We start from the raw sequence: 22,469 nt of genomic DNA on the forward strand, positions 1-22,469 counted from the left end.
TACATAGTACATACTGCTGCTATAAATGTGTCTGGGTAGGCGGCCTACATACTCTATTGTTCACATATGCCACCAACACCATCACAACCTCACATTTGCCACTAACGCCAATCAAGCAGACATTCCTTCCTCCGTTATTTTTTTAACCACCAGCCGCCACTGATATATATATACGGGTATATATTATTTCATTTGATAGATATCAACAGTTATACATTCTTATCCATAACCTACTAATTGAGAAAAGCAATTATATTCTCATTTATAATATAAGTTCTTAAATTAACAGGTCAGGAATTTTTCAGCGGAAGGCCCCTTGGTTAGCTGCCTTGAGGGATTTTTGATTTGATTTATTTCAGGATCAAGACAATAAAATGTATCAATCCAAAGGATGACATGCAAAAGTACAAAACTTATTTCCAGCATGGTCCTTGGTGTTGAACACATGAAACAAATAGACAAGGAACAGACAATACTCAGACTGGGGGGACATAACATATAACAGATAAATAAGAAAGACACAACTGTAGAAAAAAATATCCAAATTATCAAAACATATCCACCTTGTTCCATAAAATCTGTTTTACCTGTCTTTTAAAAATCCTCCTTGAAGCTAGGAGTTGTGTAACAGTAGGCAAACTATTCCAAGCCATGATACCAGTATAAAAGAAATATTTTTTACCTGCATTATTTGTTCTAGCTACTAAGCAGGAGCGGATGCTAGCCCTGGTGTTATGCCTATGCTGTGTGTGGACCATGGTGACATTAGAGCCTAAATATTTGGGAGCCTGACCATTTACAATGTTGAACATATGATTCAACTTAAGTTGTTCAACTCTTAGATGCACAGGTAGTAGGCCTGCTTTAATAATAGTTCAGATTGTGGGGATGCCAGATCTGGAGCTGGGGTGGTGCCTTGCACACTCCAACTGTGCATGCCTGTGGCAGTGGCTCTGTGCATTATCATTGGTCAGAAGGAAGCATGCATGCAGCTCTATTATGTTGAGCTGGCTACAGCTGAATGCGTTTGACAACTAGAGCAACACAGTGGCCTGGGGACCCGAGGAGTTCAAGAATAGAAGACATGAGCTCATGATATAAGATGGTTAGCAAATTATAAAATGAAAAATATATCACTGCATCATTTTCTTTCTTGCTTGCCAATCTGGTTTGGTAAATCTTACCATCTTAAAGTACTGTTTCTATCAGGCTCTTGACTAGCTCTCCTGTCATGGGTGGAACTTGACTCTGTCTTGGTTATGAAGACATTTAGAATTTTCTGTGGTTCAAGTCAAATGGGCTTGGAGGTGGAGTGGGTGAGATGCTAGACTATTTTCAGAGATATAATAAAATTGGATTAGCAGAACCCCAACGCCCTGGTCCTCATTTCACTGTGTTTAAAGGTTAACTATGCAGTATTGGCAATTTCCTTACTGTTTTCTCAGGTTTTGCTTTTTTTTCGCTGGCTTTGTCATGACGAATGTCTGAGAAACTCCATCGCTACCTTTTTCTAGCCGGTGCCTGGCGTGTATTTGAATGCAGTAAAGCAATTTGTTACACTCGTTATATTTCCTGACACTGAGGCCGTCGGCCTGCCGGCCCACAGTTGCAAGGGTGGTTTTTCCGCTCACAGGTGCTAGGGGGAAGCGAGACGGCCACCATTCAACCCGAAAAAAGTCATATAACCATTCCAATTACTCTGAAGCTGTTAAATAAAGGTAAATTAACCGAAAAAACTTGCATATTAAGCTAAAAAACCTGCATAGTGTGCCTTTAATCACCAGTGAGATCTCCAAATTAAAAGGGCAAGGTGGTGTCCAATATCTTCCAAGGGCTCGCACTTTTAATTGGCCTTTTTGTGGGTTCTAAACCTTAACACAGTAAGTGCATACACTGTAGTTTTTATTAGTGATGAACTATGTTCTCTCCCGAGATGACAATGTTCTCAATTGCCATTTGTTGAAAAAATAGTTTATTCTTATTTGCTGGGCATTAACCAGGTTAAATGCTAAAGTGTTTAGAAAGAGGGAACGTAAGTGGCTAACTGCAGTGTAACTTAACTTAGCATATTTTAACTTTTAGGAATGGGTTTATGGTGGGCATAACAGTCTCGTTAAGGGAAAGGGGGAAAAATAAAGCAGATTTATTTAGGGCTTCTCTGACACTGATGGCACCATTTTGACAATGAATTTCTGCCTTGCTTTAGGGACAATAATGGAACTGTTAAGAACGAACCCCTGACCTCCTTTTGCACTTTCTCCAACTCTATTCCAAATCTATTCAGCGTTGTTTTATGATGTGGGACTTAAGTACATTCATTTACTGAATTATTCCACTGTCTTAGAATATCATCGTTTATATAGTACAAATGAACACACAATCACCTTTTTTTGTTTTTGTAGGACTACAACAATATTGATTAGAGTTGGTTCCAGTGAGTGCTGTAACTCTGAGCACACATTTCACACCTCTTCTTTTGTACAGAGCAGACCAAATGTTTACAGTTGCTGTGGTTTCTGGTCGCAGGGGAGTGGAGTGGTGCTCTGACCTTTGGCTACCTGGAGTGTATAATAGATATGAATAGGAAAAGGTCAGATCAGCATGCTGCACATTAAGCCGCTTGAATCGAAAAGCCTCTTCATTCTGTAAGTGTAGTGTCGAGGTACACCAATCAGGAAATGGGCTCTGGGCCGACCAATCTTACTCTTGTGCTGGCTGTTTTTTCTTGGTTTGCCCCTTGAGCAGGTTAAAGTTCAATAAGTATTAATATTTGCTATGCACATTGTACATTCTTTAATTATTCCATTTAATGTACTTTATTTTTTCTCCGCTTTGCCGTCATCTGTTCCTTTTTCTATTATTAATGTAAAGCACATTTAATTGCCTCTGTATAAAGCATGCTATATATATATATTTATTACACGGCTCTTCACAAGGCAAGTAGAACGCTCCATTGGCTTGAATGGGATTTCCCAAAGTTCTACGGTAAAATATTTTCATGTAATTACCGCTGCAAACATTTAATTACCGCTGTCAATGGCAACAGGTTTTGTGCTTCTGATACATCTTGCATATCACTACGCAAGGACTGGAACTTCATTCAAAAGTGAAAGCAGACGGTTGATCAGCTGTGTTCTAAAGAATGTTCAGCGTGTGTTGTTGCGAACTATTTGTTTCTCAGCAAATGCCACGATGAACGGTAACAAATAGGCTAGGCTATGTAGGCTAAAGTCATGTCGTGGGGAGTTTATTATTTTGTTTTGGCAATTAGCCGTGTAATAAGCGGGATAATGTATAGAACGCCGGTCATTATTGGGAAAATAAGTCCCGACAGGGCGACCAGACCCCGATGCGCAGCGGACTTTAACTTTTAGGAATGGGTTTATGGTGGGCATAATAGTCAAGGGACTTAAGAACCGTTCTATACATTATCCCTTACATATTACCATGCCAATAAGCTGTACATACTGTACTGCACTGTACTGTACATACTGTCAGTCTTTGCTACAGTATGAGGGAATATGCATGATGTTAAATGGGTCTACAGATAAGGATTGTGTCCACGTCTGCAGTGTCAGGCCGTTTGGGCCGTTTTTGACATATCGGGGGAGAACAGAGAGACTGTGTGGAGAGACTGTTAGTGGGAACAGAGTAAGAAATGGCATGAGCCACATGAGTCCAATTTTCATCTACAGTCTTTTAGCCGCTCTGGCCAACCTCCCACTGTGATGAAAAGTGCAGAGAGAGAAGTCTCCAGAAACTGACTAATGCCCCCACCTCAGCACACACCACCGAGACCACCTGCCCAGTCCGCCCCGGCAAGAGAGCCACATGCCTCTCATGTGACTAATCCAGAACAACCCCCGATCCTGCTGACACACTGTATGCTGGGTCGGCCCAGTGCTGACTTCAAAAAAAGAAAATAATAATAAAACGAAAATGGCTCGCCTCAAACTGCGGGTCAGCTTGCGCCAAAGTCCACTGTTGGCTGTGACTAAGAGGCGTCACTGCTGTTTGAAGCCTCGGTGCCAGTGAGTAATTCACAGCTAGCTCACTCAACGCCAAGCGGACCGGTCAGAGCTGGTGGGGGTGTGCAGGCACCCCAGCGTGTCTCACCGTAACCTGTTACTCAGCCAGGCAACGTGGCCATTACCAGCCAGAGAGAGAGAGGCCATGAGAGAGAGAGAGAGAGAGAGAGAGAGAGAGAGAGAGAGAGAGAGAGAGAGAGAGAGAGAGAGAGAGAGAGAGAGAGAGAGAGAGAGAGAGAGAGAGAGAGAGAGAGAGAGAGAGAGAGAGAGAGAGAGAGAGAGAGAGAGAGAGAGAGAGAGAGAGAGAGAGAGAGAGAGAGAGAGAGAGAGGCCATGAAAGTTCAAGGACATGGAAGGCAGATGGGCTCAGTGGGAACTTGGGTCCAATGACTGCTTTTACCTTGACATAACAATTACAGCTCTTTTCCTTGAGCCTTTATTAGAGACCGCTGGGTTTCCTGTTATAGCTGGCCTTAATTTGTGCCAGACCATCCAATGAGGTGAAGGCAAACATGTTGATGGATGATTTGTTTTTTGTGGTGGTTGGTCAGTTTTTCTTCCTGCCCAGCCTTTCACAGATTGCAGATAGTTAGAAAAAGAGACATGCTGGTCATGATACCACTGACTGGATGTATTTGATCACATTTAGGACATGGTAGTTCACCAAATTAGTTAGTCACGTCAGTTATGTAAGTAATGGCAAAAAGGGATTAAAGGTTTTATTTCTGTAATTGCTTGACTGCACATCTGTGGAAGTCTGTTGTGAAATGAGATTGTGAAAAATATACACTAAATGTCAAGCAAAGAGCATTATATTTGTGAACTGAGCAATATTATTTTGTTCTCCGCATTGGACATGCATCCATATGGTAGCTGAGGCCTGAAATTATCTGGAGTGTTGCTCAAGCCTCAAACATTCCATTTTAAAATTTGTTTTAAATGCTACAATGGATTCTGAATTAGTATTATCTCATAAAAAGAGCAGTAACAAAACTCAAGTCACCCACCTTCACTCCCCAGATAGAATAAATCAAATGTGACTAATACTGTAGATAATCTGTACACAATCACAAACTGATCAGCTTTTCTATTGTGACCCGACTGAAACAAATGTGATTGATCTAACTTCAAATCAAATGTAACTGTATACACACATGTCATTCACCGAAGAGGGATATTGGACTAAATTGTGATAAATTGTCAATAGCTTAATCTCCTTTGCAGTGATCTACTTTGTCAAATATTCACATTCAGGAGCCACTGTGTGGCTGTCATTATCAACATTTACATCTACACCAAAGAAAAGTGGACCTTGCCATTTTCAGTTTCCATCACATTAAATGATTAATATGTGTACTTAACAGTCTAATAAGGAAACTATGATGCCTTCTGATTTAATAGCTAAAACAGGATTAATTTATCTTTTCTCTCTCCAGTCCTCACACACACACATATATGCACATACACGAACACACGCACATGCGCACACACACACACACACACACACGTAACTTGGTGTAAGCTATTGCGGAAGATGTGTGTTATTCATCCATTACCATCCATTCATCCATTTATTCATTACGTCCACTCCAGTAAGGCCTGGATGGATTGTCACTATCTCGCCAGTGAGCAGCGTTTGCGCGAGCGGCCGGCGCGCTCCCCACATCCTGCAGCCAGAGCTCATTAAAGGGAACAGCCCTCAGCTCTGCTCAGCCGTGTCCACTGACCGCACAGCAGCGCAGCGCACAGCCCTCTCGCCCTCACCCTCACTCAGCCAGCTGGAGCAGACGCATCAGCACCACGGACAGCGCACTGCACTGCACTGCACCACACCACACCACACCACGGCAGGGCTGAGGCAGAGTCTGGGGCTGATTTAGTGAGCTGTAGTTTCTTACTGGAGGATTTTCACAGAAAGATTGATGAGGCTAGGATGTGGAGCGCAATTGAAACGACTGCACTGAACTGTAATTAGACAGCCATGAATGTTTAACATGTTCTTCACTCAGGTTTTTTTAACGGAAAGATTAAAGGATAGAAGCGAAAGCTGAAGTTTGAGTTTGAGCTCAAGCAGTGAGTCGTCAGCAGAAGACTTTTAGGTTGTTCTCTTGTCTGGGCTCACGCAGATTTGGGTTCAAAAAGGACAGAAGATTTGGAGCACAACGGCATATTTGCCATTAATGGTAATCATGTCTTGTGTGGGTTGTTGCCTCAAATATAGACAGATCTACATGTAAAGTGAGAGTCCCATCATAGATGTGCACTTATCTCAACCCTCCAGTGAACTTCTACTGTCTTTTCAGTTGGATCTGTCCAGTCTTTGTTTGACCGTTGCATGTAATAAAATGGTAATGGTCTGGTCTGGGATTCCCTCCCTGGTGATTCCATTCACGACAGACGATTAAGTAGTGCTTACAAACCCACATATGTGGGTCAGTGTCTCAAGCACACCATTACGTCTTGCTGCAGAGCGTCCTCCTCCCATACGGGCCTTAGCGAACCAATGATGGATGATGTGGTCGAAGCGAGAGAGAAGTGGTTGTGGGAACCGGAGGAGCTCTTCCTCCTCTCCCCTTATTAGCACAGCCTTTTCTAGGGAAAGTATGTCACCTAAATACGTGTGTCTTCATGATAAAAATCACACCGCCATCAAATTTGGAGCGGCAAACCTAAAGTCTAAAGTGATTAAAGACAGCAGAACATACCCCAAGCCAGGAGCGATATCTTGTAATCTTCCACGGTTCACCTGTTTATTTTTAGACCAGCGTTATTTAAAGCTGCCCCTTCATGTTTGTCAGGGGGAGAATTGTGGTTGCGGTGGGGAAATGTGCGTACTATTAGCACAGAGTTTCTGCTTTGCTGCTTTCCTTGTTTCGTTCGCTCTGTCTTCTGTACCCAAAAGGCAGTGTTGCTTTTTTGAGACGCCATTGCGTGGGCTGGGACTTAAACCTAATCAAAGTACAGCGAGGCCGCCTTTACCCTCTCTGACATGGGGACCGATATCCATGATGCTCCAGCTTCCTCCCCAAAAATTGTTGCTTTGTTTGGAGCTGATATGGCATGTAAATGAAGAGTGAGTGACAGCCTTTCCTTTTGCAAGATCCCACTTCACTTCAAAGCCAAAGCACCCCGTCACATCGCCTCCACCGTGTTTGACAGATTGGCCATTGACTCTGCCATCATCATGTTATGTGATGCCACACGTGCGCATGTAAACATCATATCCCGATTTCAGATTTCAGTTTGAGAGACACCTGGAGAACACTGAAAGAAACCGGGACACTGTTCCATGCATGCACCTTATCCCGGTTTATCACGCAAACGTGTGACTGTGCTAATAGAACTTTATTATTGGTAACGGAGATATTAGTATTCATCATGTATACAGGGATATTAATAACCAGGTTTCTCTGTGTTCATGTATCCTGAATATGATCAAAATCAGGATAAGTCTTAAAACAGGGATACTGAAGTGCATGTAAAAGTAGTCAATGAAAATATAAATGAAAGCCACTCATGGATTATGCTTTCTCTGTGTGCAGGGCATATCACTTTGCAATAAAGTTTTGCCATACATGAATAATTGCAAACATTTCCACAGGTATTCAAATGCGTACGGTAACACTCTTATCAATGCAAATAAGGAAAAGGTAACAACAAAGGTAAAAGTAAATCAAATTTAGGCTAGATCTCGTCTTCTTTCTGGATTCACCCGGTCCTTCTTACTCCTCCACTTCCTCAGCTCCTGGTCTTTGTCCATCTCCTCCTCCTTCTCCTCCTCCTCATCCTCTTACTTCTTTACCTTCTAATCCTCCTCTAATTGTCATGGCTCTTACTTTCTGCCCAATATTGTCTTCCTTTGTCAAATAGAAAAAATGTCTAGCTGTGGCTCATCTATAATGCTTAATCTCTGATTGCTGTGTTCTAACATGTGTCAATGTGGGAAGACAAAAATTGTGTAGATAGTGACACCAGTGTAAAGTTTTGCTAGAAGTGTGCTACAGTATTAAATTACAAACTCGGGGCCAGATGTAAGTACATTTGCGAACGTAGCATTATCAGCGCCACGGACAAGCCGCAGATTGCGAACACAATCAGACCCAAGTTTCCGTCATATTTATCAAACTTTCAATCCAAAGTGTAAACTGCGCCTTTCTCTGTCTTTCTCCGCCCATTACCGCAATTTACGAACGTCCACAACTGAACGGCAGAACTTGCAGTTGAATGAAGTTAACTGATGACAACGTTAAAAAGAATCAAACGTTCAAGCGATCATGAAATAATACCATACATGATAAGATGTAAACAAGCAGGGAGATAATGAAGATCAGTAGTTCTACTCAAACTACTTGTGCACATAGGCTATGGAAGATTGGTCAAATCTAGCAAGTAGGAAAGTGAATAACGTGAAAGTGAAAGTAAAACATTCGAAAGGCCAACGAAAGTTGCTTTTGATAGTACTACTTAAAAAACTGTTCTAAATAGCAATTCTGTTGTCTTTGAAAGGTTCTCTTATTGAGCATTGAACTGCAATTTGGATTAACACCTGCTTTTACAAGGCAGAAAGTATTTAGGCGCAGAATAGACGTGCGCTTTCACAGCAGTCTTTGTACATACTGCGGAATACATAATTAGGCGCTATTTATGCTTCCCCTGCCATCTCTTTACGCTACAGTGTTTCCCATACATTGACTTGGCGGCCCATCACAATATAAACATTGACCACCACACAATGATTTTCCAGGTTGTACTAAATTGTGCCTAAATTTGCTTAGCATCATAACCACGCTGCGCTGATTTGTTAAAAACTGTTGCATTCAAGTTAATTCTGCCAACCTGCCACCACAAATAGAATTAAATTATGTGGGAAACACTGCGCTAAACTCCCACTTTCCTCTGGATCCTCCCATGAATGCATATGCATGACACGAAAAACACAATGTGCCCTTTTCAGCTACGCGACAGGCAGTTTGCGCTTTAACATCTTTGCGGCCTGTTTGTACATACCTCGCAATGATTTTACATGCACGTTGCAAAACAAATACGCCTGAAGTGGGCGCAATAGCGTTAGTCCATCTGGCCCAACAGTAAACGTGTTCAGCTGTTCAGTGTTTATTTCTAAAAGACCTCTAACATTTGATCGGTAGTGCAAATACAGTCATACTCTCAACATGCACATACATATAGACCTCTCCGGAATAAGTTCCACCTCCGAAACAGCCGTGTCCACCCAACTTCCGGGCCCCACACATAGACACATACCTGCTAACACGGGGCAGCCGTGGCCTACTGGTTAACGCTTCGGACTTGTAACTGGAGGGTTGCCGGTTCGAACCCCGACCAGTAGGCACGGCTGAAGTGCCCTATATATACTTATACTTCTACTTAACACATGCACATACAGTATGTGTCTCACACACACCTACAGTATGCACATATGCAGCACTAGTAAGAACCCAATGCATAAGAATGTCAATAAGCTTCCGCTATCTTTGTCACGGCATACAAAAGGAGCAAAGGGCAAGAGAGATGGAGGAAGTGAGAGAAAGAGAGCGACAGGAAGAATGAGAGTGGCCAAGCCGATGGTTTGGGGCCCTGCAGGATCTGGGTGAATCAGCCTGTCCCAGCAGAATGAGACTGAAGGATGTGGAGAGAGAGAGAGAGAGAGAGAGGGAGAGAGAGGGAGAGAGAGAGAGAGAGAGAGAGAGAGAGAGAGAGAGAGAGAGAGAGAGAGAGAGAGAGAGAGAGAGAGAGAGAGAGAGAGAGAGGAGAGAGAGAGAGAGAGAGAGAGAGAGAGAGAGAGAGAGAGAGAGAGAGAGAGAGAGAGAGAGAGAGAGAGGGCACAGGCGCCAGCCCCATTAGACACAGTGTTGAGTGGCAGCGCAGAGGATGACGGGGCCCTCGAATATCACTGCAGCTGACACAGAGAATCCTCCACATCCTAGAAACAGGATTAGTCCCCCGCCTGGCAACAAAGTGCCGCACCGCCACCCCCCCCCCCCCCCCCCCCTCACTGCTCCACTTTTCTGGTAGAGGTTGTGTGAATGTGCACTCTCCACAACCGTTAATCAGATCTATGGATTGGAGGAGGCTGGCCAAAGCTGAACACAAACCTTTAGTCAACAGGCCCTTCTCAAGCTTTTTATATCCCTTGCCATTTCCTTCATCCAATGCTGATCTTCTCTTCATGTAAGACCTGGCCGGAGTCGGCGAGAGAAAGGTGCGTGATTGCTTTGTCAGCACAGGCAGGCTGATCTGTTGGCTCATCAGAGTGGAACAAAAACCACTTCCGTTTCTTTTTGGGGGTTTTTTTTTTCATCCCAAGGGACAAATTAAAGGGTTTCCAAAGGAGCATTTCTTGTCTCGAAAATATATTTTCTTTGTCTCATGAAAAATGGATCTCCTTATTTCTCTCTGCCCAATTCCAATTTAATCTCAAAATACTAACATTCTTCTCAATCTATTCTTATCTCACCTTTTTTTTTCTCTTGCGGGTCTCTCTGGAGAGACAGGTGAGATCTCATTCTGATTTTGCTTTGCTCATTCTGGGTTGTTCAGAAAGGTTCGTTCCCCACATGTTTATATGAAAGCCCTACACGGGTCATGCAGCCTAGATATGTATGCCTTTTGGCAAACAAAACCGCCAGACTCTTGACATGACTTCCTTGCTCACTTAATCATAATGTAGGACACATCAGGATTAAAAATGCAGCCGTTTTCCAGGGTCATCTCTCACAAGGAGACAAAGAAAATCAAGTTTGATTCCCCCCACCCCCCTAAATTATTCTGTGGATTTAGATCGGTCTGACAGCCCTTTGAGAGAGAGAGGGGGAGAGGGAGGGAGGGAGAGAGAGAGAGAGAGAGGGAGAGAGGGGGAGAGGGAGGGAGAGAGAGAGAGAGAGAGAGAGAGAGAGGGGGGAGAAGGGGAGAGGGAGGGAGAGAGGGAGAGAGAGAGGGAGGGAGAGAGAGAGAGATAATGCCATAATGAAAGGATCTGCTAATGTGAAACTTACACTACCTAAATATGAACATACACTCATACATACACACAGACACACACACGAACACATGCCCACACAAACATGCAGACACACACACACACCCTTCTCCATTGCCATAGTTCATAATTCATGTTTGTGTACAATTATCATTATTCTGTTTTATTTGTGTGTTTCCCCCTCTTCCCCTCCCCATTTGATGTATTTGACCCAAATGTTTTGGCAATACTGTACAACGTTATGGTCATGCTAATAAAGCTCATTTTGAATTAGAATTAGAGAGAGAGAGAGAGAGAGAGAGAGACTTTTGCCAAATTGAATGAATGTACCATTATATGGTATGGTTACAATATTCACTCTGTCATGTTACATTGCTTTTAAGATGTATGACAGGAAGTGATGGTGTATGAGATAGATACCCTCGGGCCGGTGAGGACAGAATTGAGGTATGTCTATGGAGGCAGCATAAGCCACACGACAAAGCTCGGTGATATCAAAGGCCCTGTGACATTTATGGAATGGCTCATTGAAGGTCAGTGTTAGTTACAGTTAACAATAACATGCACACAGCGCTACAGTAGGTCTGATGTATAGTACACTTGCCATCTTCGACAAAGATGTGGGGTATGCCCATGTTCCTGGGAAAATATGCCTAAATGACTGAATGATTTACAGTAGCTGTGAGTTGAAAGTTGTTTTTTAATTTGTGAGGAATAGGTGTTCACACACCAACACATGCTGAAAAATGTACTGTAGTTAAGTTGAGCGTGGAGTTACACAGGGATAAAAAGATCAAATTCCAAAAGGCTTTATTAAATCCCTCCTGATGATTCAAAATGAGTGAGGGGGGAAATCTACTGTTTAATCTGCTGATGACATCAGCCAGTCACATTGCTTTCTGCTGTAGACATTTTGCTGGGCCATTCTCTGCAAATTATTTTTGTTTTTAAAAAAGCTAGTCCACTGATGATTTCGACAATTAATGGACAATCTTTCTACAAGAAAGTTGTAGCAGCAGTTCTGGTTAAAGACTTATCCCTATTTCATCACTGGTCCAGTGGCCCACAAAAGGTGTTAAAATCTGAGTGCATAAAAAAAATTGTGAGCACAGTGGTTTTATACGAAGAGATAAGCAAAGCAAATAAACTGGGACAAACTAAGCATCTTTGATTTGGGCCTTCTATGCAACCCATAGTGCTAGGAGAACTATTTCACGCTGGATTTCACAGTGCAGCCACTGTGCATCACAATGCCTTCAAAAATAAATGACTATAGCCACACTGAGTTACTAAAATTATTTCTGCTACCAGAACAAAAACAATTTAAGAGTCAATTAAACAGCTACGTTTCAATGTGAAACTTGCTTTAAGAGTGAATAATTGCTTACAGTAGTATATTATTTACCATATTATTACAAGAACTTGTGCCACCTTTATTCTGGATTGTTAAAAAGTGGTGTAACTTACCAGTGGTAACATCAGATCAAATCAACCTTTTTTTCCCCTTCTTGATGTACAGTACTCGTGAACAGCACTCATTCACCCACAGCTTCACATGTTGCTGAGGAAGGTGAAGCTATTAGAGAAACAGCCAGACTGTAAAATAATAAGTAATGAATGAATGAAAATGGAGGTTAGTCTAGTTATATCATATTTAATGAAGAACACTAGCTGTATTGTATGCAGATAAAAGAGACTGATTGGCTTCTCAGGATGTCAGCATTACATTTTATTCTTCTTCATCCATGTGATGTACGGGGTCGCAGCACAAAAGTTTATATGTTAACTTTGTCGTACAGCACTTTGTTGATTTCGCCCGCAGTGTCTGAATTACATTAACACTCCATGGTCTCTTGACACTTGTCCTTTCCAGTGTGAATGCGAGTTGATAATAGCCTCTGGCAAGGCTTGTATTCCTGTGAATTTGTATCACCAAAATCAAAGACCAATCACATAACTTTCCACCGGATGTGGATTTCCTTCAAGAATAATTTCTGAAATATATATGAAGGGGGGTTGTGAACTGATTGGGGGGGGGTTAGTGTGAAACATTAGGTTAGGTTACATTCATTTTTTATATTTTATTTGACTATTTATGTAATTCAGGCATTTGAAATACTTAAGTAGGCAAAACATGTCTGTGCTAAAGGGAAATCGAGCTGTGTGCAGAGCCAGCCATGTTCTTCAGCAGTTAGACCCTCTCTATGAGATTGTAAGATATGTAAGATACTGGCTGTATATGAAGGCTGCACTTCAGTGGATCCACATTGATTTTGTTGTAACTGCTAATATTAACAGCTCATTTAGCATCTGTGCTGAGGGGCACACGGATATTTCCTTTGCCATGTCATATGCTCATTAACTCCCAGAACATCACTTTGCACTGTGATTTTCTGTAAAGGCTCCATGGGTCATTCCGTGTCAAATCACCCAGTGGCTGGCAGGTCACCCTCTCCCAAAAAATCTGAAAAAACTCACAGGTGTTTGTAGACCAAACCTATGCATAAATCTTAAATAGTATATCTGTATCACTAATGGTTCCAAAACTACAGCCCTTTGAAGTTTCAAGTAATTTTAAGCATCGTGGTGAACAATCCTTTTTGTTCAACTTCCAACATTATTGGCTCTTTTGGTATTTCACACACATTAGTGAAACTATGTGAATAGAAGTACATTTCCCTGTTGAATTTAACAATCCAATCAAATCAGGTGTATCTTGTGTAATTCCCCCTCTGCAAAGCTCTGAAAATGGCTATAAATTCATAATGTGAAAAAACATCACCACCTTTGAGGGCTTCTCATTCAAAAAGTATGTGACACAAATTCATCAGATTTTTTTCCCACTCATGTATGGATTATAAGGTCATGTCCATGCATTAACTTTGGTTGTTAACATTATCACATTGTCAGAGCATTTTTATTAAATTGGGCTTGATTTTCAAAAAGCCCGTTTTCATCTTCTCATTTCACCACGTGGACAGTTAACAGGATTTTTTTTAATTTTACCATATATCATTCTGTATGTGAGGATCATCTGCCCAAAATGTGGGCTTGTTGCTCAGTTTCTTCATTGAGATAAGATTTTTTACAAATATTGTCTATAAATCCACAGAATTTGTACTTTATCTGCAGTACCACTTTGCACCACATGTGGTGCTCTTTTAATACAATGGAAGTCAATGGAAGAGTAAGAGAGTAGTCACTTGTTTGCTGCACATATCCAATCTAAACACACAGTTTATGGTTCATATGGTTCAAGTAAAAAGGGGTTTCTAAAATTCAGTGCATTGTCAGATGCATTAAAAATCTATACTAACGATTTATCATCTTTTTACAAATGCCTCTTGGATCCACGAGTCCTCAAACCTTGTTATGAATACTTGTGATGAAAACACACATGGTCATCTTCATCAAGTGAAATACCTTGATGAACTGAATTTTAGAAACCCATTGTTTCTTGAATATGTTCCTTTATGACATTCATTTTCCAACTTCTTTCCCAGATCACATGGAGACAAAGCACTGATCTCCATCTTGATACTCTTTGTCTATGTATCACAGAGGACTGCATCCCATGCATATGACGATGGATATAGACTTTGCCTAACCAGTTGGCTAGTAATTATTAAAGTACTCACATAGGCACTGATAGGTTAAAGCTGGTGTAGAAAACTCATTACAAAGATGGTAATTAAATCCTCTTGCTGCATGTATGATGACCAGTCAGTCTTATGTGTGTATAATTTACTTGATCAGTTTATTTTCTTTAAATAAGATTTATGTATGAGTAGTATGTTGTTCATGTTGCAATAATTATTTGGACCAATTCAACTATGAACCATAAACTGTGTGTTTAGATTGGATATGTGCAGCAAACAAGTGACTCTCTTACTCTTCCATTGACTTCCATTGTATTAAAAGAGCACCACGTGTGGTGCAAAGTGGTACTGCAGATCCAGTACAAATTCAGTGGATTTATAGACAATATTTAAAAAAAATCTTATCTCAATGAAGAAACTCAGCAACAAGCCCACATTTTGGGCAGATGATCCTCACATACAGAATGATATATGGTACATTTTAAAAAAAATCCTGTTAACTGTCCACGTGGTGAAATGAGAAGATGAAAACAGGCTTTTTGAAAATCAGGCCCAATTTTAAAAAAATGCTCTGAAAATATGAAAATGATAACAACCAAAGTTAATGCATGGACAGGACCTTATAATACATATATGTGTAGGAAAAAAATCTGATGAATTTGTGTCACATACTTTCTGAATGAGAAGCCCTCAAAAGTGATGATGTCTTTTCACATTATGAATTTATAGCCATTTTCAGAGCTTTGCAGAGGGGAAAGTACACAAGATACGTCTGATCCGATTGGATTTTTTAATTCAACAGGAAAATGTACTTCTATTCACATAGTTTCACTAATGTGTGTGAAATACCAAAAGAGCCAATAATGCTGGAAGTTGAACAAAAAGGATTGTTCACCACAATGCTTAAAATGACATGAAGTTTAAAAGGGCTGTAGTTTTGCAACGATTAGTTATCCAGATATACTATTTAAGATCTATGCATGGATTTGGTCTACAAACACCTGTGAGTTTTTTCAGACTTTTTGGAAAGCGTCTCAGGATAGTGGATTTGATGGTGTTATAAAAACCTGGCTTTAATTTTAAATATTTTATGTATTTGTGCATATTTGTATATACACTTGTGTGTGTGTGTGTGTGTGTGTGTGTGTGTGTGTGTGTGTGTGTGTGTGTGTGTGTGTGTGTGTGTGTGTGTGTGTGTGTGTGTGTGTGTGTGTGTGTGTGTGTGTGTGTACCTGTGTATGCACATATGTGTGTGTCAGTGTGTGTGTGTGTGTGTGTGTGTGTGTGTGTATGTGTTGTGTGTGTGTGTGTGTCTTCTGTGTCACCATTCTTTGGGAGAAGGTGATAAGTTATGGGAGCTGTCTCCTGTCTTGTGGTCTGTGGCTTAATTGGAGAGACTAATGCCTTCCACCAAGTGATGTGGCTGGTGAGATGCTGTGTTACATTCCAACTATACAACAGGCACATTTTACTTCTCTAGCACTAGGACATAGGAGCCATGCAGAGCAATGAAGAGACTCTTATGATGCATTGTGTGTGTGTGTGTGTGTGTGTGTGTGTGTGTGTGTGCGCTTGCAGGGGGGGAGGGGGGCAGGTCATTTATGCATGATGTTTCAGACAGCTTATAGAAAGGCAGTAAGTAAGAAGCTGAAATGTGTCTGGGTGAAAGCGATACAGTGGTGTGTGTCTCTGTACTGGCGCGGGTGGGATTGGAGCCAGGCAGACAAATGGCAGAGGATGCGATGGCAGAGGCAGACTGAGTGAACCTCCTCTGAGGAGTGATGGTAACTCATGGCAGCAGGTGTCACATAACCTCTGGGGCACCTGAAAGGTGTGACAGCCTGAATGGCATAGCTATGGGGATGCCTACGGTGCATGGTTGCTGGTCTATCTCGCAGGGCAGGTCTGTTTATGTTGTGATGAGGCACATTTTGATGTGGACGTGCAGCAATGCTGTGGCCAAAAACGGCAAGTCAACATCTGATACGTGGATTAGGAATATAGGGTTGTTTTACAGGCAGTGTTACTGATTGCAGGGCCGGAGTGGGGCCACTTTTCAGCCCGGGAGTTTTAGGCCCAAGACCGGCCCACTTTTTTAGTGGTGGTGGAAATTGGATAAATAAGGCAACATTTCAGCTCTTACTATCCTGTAGTTTTTATTATAGGCTAATATTCCACTATTCCACAAGGATAGGTTGATAAGTTAACAAAAACAGGAAGGAATAAATAAAGCATTTGAAATCTATCCCACAATTCCAAGAGGCATATTGAACTACTGTATTGTTTACATGTTTTTTTCTGCATGGGTCAGCTATCATGTTGTTGTTTGGTGATTTGCTCCTTTACTACACCCACTTCTGAGCAAACAAGCCATATAGGTTGATCATGTAGCCTACTGCTGTCATAGCCTACTGTTCTTTCTTCCATAAAATAACTTTGATTCATATGGTTAACTCTATTATCCTTTCTACTTGTCCCTATAGTCATAGTTAATTTCAGGCTCATCATTTTCAGCGGGGGACTGGCTGATCTGCTGCACAGGCTACTTTTGTTTTTAGGCCTATTAGTCCAGGCAAAGTAGCGTTTTACGACAGACTAATTGTAAAAGAATTTTTTGCAGCTTAGATCATTTCTATGAGGTGTCCAGAACAACATACTAAAAGTCCTAAGAAATCCTAGTTGAGGAAATATGTTAAATTCTCATCAATCCAAGATGTGTGCCAAGAAGACCAGGCAACAATAGGCCTACACCATCAATGGGGCTATTTTTTTCCTTTACTCCTATCAAGATTAAACTTTACACAATGAAAGTAGCCATGAAAAGTATTTTTTTTTGTATTACAAGTTTTTTTGAAAATTAATTTTAATATGCAAATGAGCTATACACTAATCGAATATGCCCAAAATACACCCAAATAGGCTTAATTTTTCCTTTACTCTTACCACATAAACTGATTTAACTATATAAACCATATATTTTCTGGAAGGTTAGACCCTCAGGATGTGATCTAACATAGGTTTTGACCTTTCTCACCCTCCCCTTTACTTTGCTGCCCATTCATAATAGATAGGGTATGAGTAAATTGGGTATATGGCTCATACCTTTGGGTCTGTGCCATTTAGGAAAAACTGTTTCAACCATATAAACCATATATTTTCTGAAAGCTTATACCCTCAGGATGTGATCTAACATGTGATGAAACATGTCCCATCCTCCTCATTAGTATGCTGCCCATGCATAACACATGGGGTATTGGTAAATTAAGTGTGTTCTGATACATTTTGGGCTGTACAATGAAGAGAAAACTAATTAAACCACCTAAACCATATATTGTCTGAAAGCATATACCCTCAAGATGTGAACTAACATGGATTTTGACATTTGTCACCCTCCTCATGACATGACAGCCCAAAAAGGTATTAGCCATATACACTATTTACCAATACCCAATGTATTATGCATGGACAGCATATTAATGAGGAGGGTGGGGCATGTCTCATTGTACCCATTGTAAAAAAAAAAAATTTTACCTTCCATATATATTTTCACTGCGAGGATTGATTGTGATAGGAGTAAAGGAAAAAATAAGCCCATTAGGGTGTATTTTGGGCATATGCGATTAGTATGTTGCTCATTTGCATATGCAAATTAATTTTCAAACAAACTTCTAATACAAAATGTTTTACTTTTCATGTAGACTTTCATTGTGTAAAGTTTTATTATGGTAGGAGTAAAGGGAAAAAATAAGCCTATGGGGGCCTATATTTGATTAGTATACAGCTCATTTGCATATTCAAATTCATTTTCAAAGAAACTTGTAATACAAAAAAATTTACTTTTCATGGATACTTTCATTGTGTAAAGTTTTTTTTTGATAGACGTAAAGGGAGAAAATAGTCCCATAGGGGTGTATTGTTGTGTGGCCTTATGGCACACATCTTGGATTGATGAGAATTAAACATATTTCCTCAACTAGGATTTCTTAGGACTTTTAGTATGTTGTTCTGGACACCTCATAGAAATGATCTATGCTGAAAAAAATTATTTTACAATTAGTTCTATTTTTGGCTCCAAAATGGGTTACTTTGCCTGGACTATATAGGCTACTGCATACACAGATCAAGCTTGAGTTTTGTTATCAATATTTGCATAATATTTGCAAAGTCTATGAATAGCCATATTGGATGATACCAAAATGCTAATATTTTAATTCATTTAATATGTTACTTGCGAATAGGTTGACAACGCTACAACGTCCAGTAGGTTATTAGCCCAATTACGCCGTTATAATCATGGCTATCTCTCTTTACCAGTTGCCACTTAGATAGATAGATAGATAGATAGATAGATAGATAGATAGATACTTTTTTGATCCCTAGGGGAAATTCAAGGTCACAGTAGCATACAGACATACACACACACATTCACTAACAGCAGAAAAAGTAATTAAAAGTATATAATATAAAAAAAACACAACTAAGCAATAAGGACTGTAGAAGATAAAGAATATACTAAAACACAAATTATACTAAATAAAACTAAATCTAAATCAATTCTAAAAAACAGTATCCACATAGTGGGTGATTAATCAATCAGGTGCGCTTGCAATGACTGAAGCAGGGACTGAGCCTGTGGTTCTCTGTGCATAAGGTAAGGTAAGGTGCTCTTTGTGAATGAGTGTCATGGTAATGGTGCAAATGAGTAACTCAAACAGTGCAACAGTGCAAGAATAAAGTCTATATATCTATGTATAAATAACTATATTAAGAAAGGTATAAGTGTGGTCACAGTTCGGCTGTGGCATAGAGGGAGGGGTTGTGCATATGTGCTAATAAAGCACGCAAACAGTGAGGCAGAAGACAATGGTAAAGTGGCTAGTGGACAGACAGTTCAAGACATGGAGGTGAAGAGGCAGACAGACTATGCGGAGAAGTCTTTTTCTCCTCTTCCCTTAAGTGATGCATTGAACAGTTCAATGGCCCTGGGGATTAATGACATCCTCAGTTCTTCAAATTCTGTTGTGCAAGGCAGTGAGCGAAGTCTCCAGCTGATCAGGCTCTTCTGCTTAACAATAGTGCTGTGGAGTGGATGACACTCATTGTCCAAGATGTTGATCAGTTTGTTCAGGGTCCTTTTGTCAGATATTGAAGTGATGCACTCCAGTTCAGCTCCCACTTATGTCTGTCCTCTTCAAAAAAAATTGGAAGCATGGCACATTTGACAGCATTTCCCTCCAATACTTTTCGTCTTTTTTACCTGGCCTTTTCAGTCCCTCATGGCATCTTTCTATCATCCATCCTCCCTGACACGTATCACTACGGTAGGGCCATAGACAGTAAAGGGTAGGGCCGGCCCGGCTGGTATCTGAGAAAACTTTTTAGGAAAGACGGGCTATATGGACCCAACCAATTAACTCTTCTTGGGAGGGGAGAACAACCCATGCAGAGGCTGCGGTGTTAGGCATAGAATGCGAACGTGTGTAGCCAACTTTAAGAGAAGATAGATTAACGTGACAAATGCCAATATTTTTCCCTCGACCGGCCCAAAAGTGAAGCGGCCCACCGGGAATTCTCCCGATTACCCACTCCGGGCCTGACTGATTGTGTTTACATGCACTTCAGTATCCCTGTTTTGAGGCTTATCCCAATGTTGATCATATTCAGGAAACCTGCTCATTAATATCCCTGTACATTGATGAATACCAGTATCCCAGTTACCATCGATGAAGTTGTATGTATGTAGCCAGCCACTGTCCGGGAAAAGGGGTAGCCAGTATCCAGTACTCCAACTAGCATAACCGGATTTCTCAAACCTGGGATAAACCGGGGTTCTGAAACGTCGGGATATGACGTTTACATGAGCAGACAAAACCAGGATACTTCAAAATCCCAATCATAACCAGGATACTGAAGCACATGTAAACGCAGTCAATGTAAGTGCTTTATTGTGTAATAAATAATCATTGCAAATCTCAGTATAACAAGACATTCTCATTCTTGGTTTGTTTGCTTAGTTCAGTAAATCTGTGTCAATAAAACACCTGACGCTCATCTTTTATCGCAGCTTTAATTGTTTTCCAATAAATCATTAACCTATAACTGCTACCATGAGTCCTAAGACCATGTTTGCCGGCCTCAATAAAATCTATCTAATCTATTAGAAACTGTGCCTGGTCTTGCTCACTGGCGTCAGTGTGCGAGGGGTGGAGGGGGCGGGGATCACAGGGATTTGTGAGTGTTGTTTTCGCCTGCCTATCCCTGCCGGCTCTGTTGTGTTTTTAGCCGAGTCAAGCTCCATGTGCTGAGTTGCAGCTGCGAAGCACCTGGCTCACCTGAAATCCCTCTCCAGCTTTCCAGGGATTCTAGCCCCACTTTAATTATGTGTGTCTGCGCGGGTGGAGATGAACCTAGAGATGTGGTAGAGCGAGCCCTGGCTGTGCAGGGGATTGGGCGCCCGTGTGGCCCTCTGCCGTTACCGTGGTATCAGGGGCTCTGGTGTCTCTATGAGCAATCTGGCTCTGCGGCCAGGTTCAAACCCACTGGCTCCCATTTGCTCGGCTGAAAGTGTGATTGGCACTGCCTGCCTGCACAGGCCTCTTGCTGGTCACACTCCCACTTACCAACCTGACACCCTCCCTTGGCACGGGCCTTCTCTCTCTCCCTGTCTCTTTCTCTCTCTCTCTCTCTCCCTCTCTTTCTCTCTCCCTCTCTCTCCCTCCCTCCCTCTCATTTAACCTACCTCTCTCAGCGGGAGTCTTCCGGCTGAGAGCGCTATTGATCCCAGAATCAGAGCGCTCCTCCTCCTCCCGGAGGGGACATTTCCTGTCATCTGTTGACACCTCTCCAAGCCACACTTCAATTCTGTCTCATACATCCACACACATACGCTCACGACTTGTTTTTATCTTCTCTGTTGTTTCCCATTCAGTCTGTCTCTCTTGCCTCTACGCCCACTCTCCGAGTGGCTGAAGCAGTGCTAACTGCTCGTCCGCTAGCCCTCTGTGTCACTAGTCACTGATGCTGCTTTATCTCTGGGCTCAGCTGTGGACGTGTAGTGCAAATTGGCAGCACAGTTTCTGCATTGCCAGTCACAGAGCACAACAGCCATCCATTTACCAGTCCCATCTCAAAGCACAAGTGGAGATGAAAGGAAATTAAAAATTAAAATATAAATAATTTATAGCATGCCCCCCCCCCCCCCACACACACACACACAGAAAAGCACTCTTTGGAAAACATTTTTTTTAATACAGAAATTAACTAGTCACACAGCCATGGAGACCTTATCCCCAAGGCTATAATTTTGGCTTTCATTAGTCGGCTCTGGGGAAAAAAAAAACAGAAAAAGTGAAATCTAATGTCAGGTTTTTGGCTTTAAAAGGGAATCATTTTGTTAGTGTGAACCTCGTGATAATAAGCCAATAACACATGGTGAACAGGCATCATCGCTTCCTCGGCTTAATTGCATCCGTTATTACAGTGTGACTCATGCCAGGTCATTAGCACTGGGGGGGGGGATGGGTGGTGGACTAATGGATTGCTCAAGATGTGCGCATGATTCACCTGAGTCTCAGGATAAACATGAACCCAGCATACACCCACAGCTGTGGGGCCTCGTGCCACTGTTGTCAGGAAGCAGCCCCAAGGGTGCACCCAGTAGGATGGTGGCCCTCCAGAAAGGTTATCAACACAAACAAATGTCAGAGGTGCTTCAGTGGATGCCTGGCTTCCACCGCATGTATTGAAAGGACTGCATTATGCTGCTGTATACCCTCCACCTACCCACCCACACACAGGCACACACTCCGATTTTCATGTTTCATGTAGATGGTTGCAGATTCCTTA

Source organism: Alosa pseudoharengus, unplaced genomic scaffold (assembly GCF_046254945.1).
Source record: "Alosa pseudoharengus isolate Yale_2024_CS ecotype anadromous, Long Island Sound unplaced genomic scaffold, YU_APseudo_1.1 YU_APseudo_1.1_scf_2, whole genome shotgun sequence".
NCBI lineage: Eukaryota > Metazoa > Chordata > Actinopteri > Clupeiformes > Clupeidae > Alosa > Alosa pseudoharengus.